The following is a 1,515-nucleotide window of genomic DNA, read 5'->3' on the forward strand; positions in this document are numbered from 1 at the left end:
AAGATCACTTTCACTTCATATATGTAGCAGATACTTAGGGACATTCCTGAGTTTGCTGCATTGTAAGATGTTTCTGACTAATAACATATTTCTGTGATTAAACTCTCATATTAAATATATTTTCTTGTTTAGAATATCAGTGTCTGTATATCCAATGTGTTTCTGGTCGTCTTAATATTTGTAAGAAGCCCAAACTGGATTTTGTCTTAAAATAATTTCGTACATACGAAAAAATACAATTTTATGAAATAAAATGAAATTTAACCTAGTACAAATATTAGAATGATCAGAAACACATTTAATATACAGTCACTAATATTTTATGCAGAAACATATATTTGATATGTAATTACAATCGTTAAAAAGTCTGTTAATCGATCACATCTTAAAAATTGCAGCAAACTCAGGAATGTCCCTTTAAACGGAAACTATTAAGACTAACCCAGGGTTAATTTAACTATACTTTGACCAACTGGATCTAGATAATTTAAAACAAAATCCAGTGATACTGTCCTGGAAAAGATCACTTTCACTTCATAAATGTAGCAGATAAATTGTACTTAACCAAAACATTTTCCTAACATGAAATAAATGTAAGCATGTTATTGTTATAAACCTGGTGTCCACAATTCTGTCCGACAGTTCTTAGTGTGTCTGTACTGTGTAAGTACATGTACTGTTAACTACCCTTAGTAACAGTAAAGTGTCTGTGCACATAATTTACTTGGTCTATGTTGGTTTACTGTACATGTCCTATTATATATTGGCTACATCATTTTATATGTAGTATTTGGCATCTACTATATGCTACATAATTAACCAATGGCTGAAATGTTTAAAAGTGAACATAAAATAGATTTATAAAAAATAAAAATAAAAATTAAAAATTAAAAAATATTTTAACAAATGATTCAAAGTGAGATGTACCATGGAATCATTACTCAAAATAAGAAACTTTGAAAGTAAAATATAAGATTACCTAATTATATCAAACTAAATGGTATTCTGACCATGAAATCAAATTTTTTTTTATTTAAAATAACTGTACTTCCCACCATGTAAAACTCCACGGCACTTTATTAACAATAAAACAATTAAAGGGACATTCCCGAGTTTGCTGCACTTTTGAAAATGTTATCGACTAACAGACATTTTAACGATTGTAATTACATATCAAATATATTTTTCTGCATAATATATTAGTGGTTGTATATTAAACGTGTTTCTGATCGTTCTAATATTTGTACTAGGTTAAATTTCATTTTATTTCCTAAAATATTTTTTTTCGTACATACGAAATGATTTGAAGACAAAATCCACTTTGGGATTCTTACACATATTAAGACGACCAGAAACACATTGAATATACAGACAATGATATTCTAAACAAGAAAATATTATTTAATATGTAAGTTTAATCGTAGAAATATTTTATTAGTCGGAAACATCTTACAAATGTAGCAAACTCAGGAATGTCCCTTTAATTTTTCTTTACCTAAGACCTAACAGCTGTCC

The sequence above is a fragment of the Gigantopelta aegis genome, chromosome 6 (genome assembly GCF_016097555.1).
Source record: "Gigantopelta aegis isolate Gae_Host chromosome 6, Gae_host_genome, whole genome shotgun sequence".
Classification (NCBI taxonomy): domain Eukaryota; kingdom Metazoa; phylum Mollusca; class Gastropoda; order Neomphalida; family Peltospiridae; genus Gigantopelta; species Gigantopelta aegis.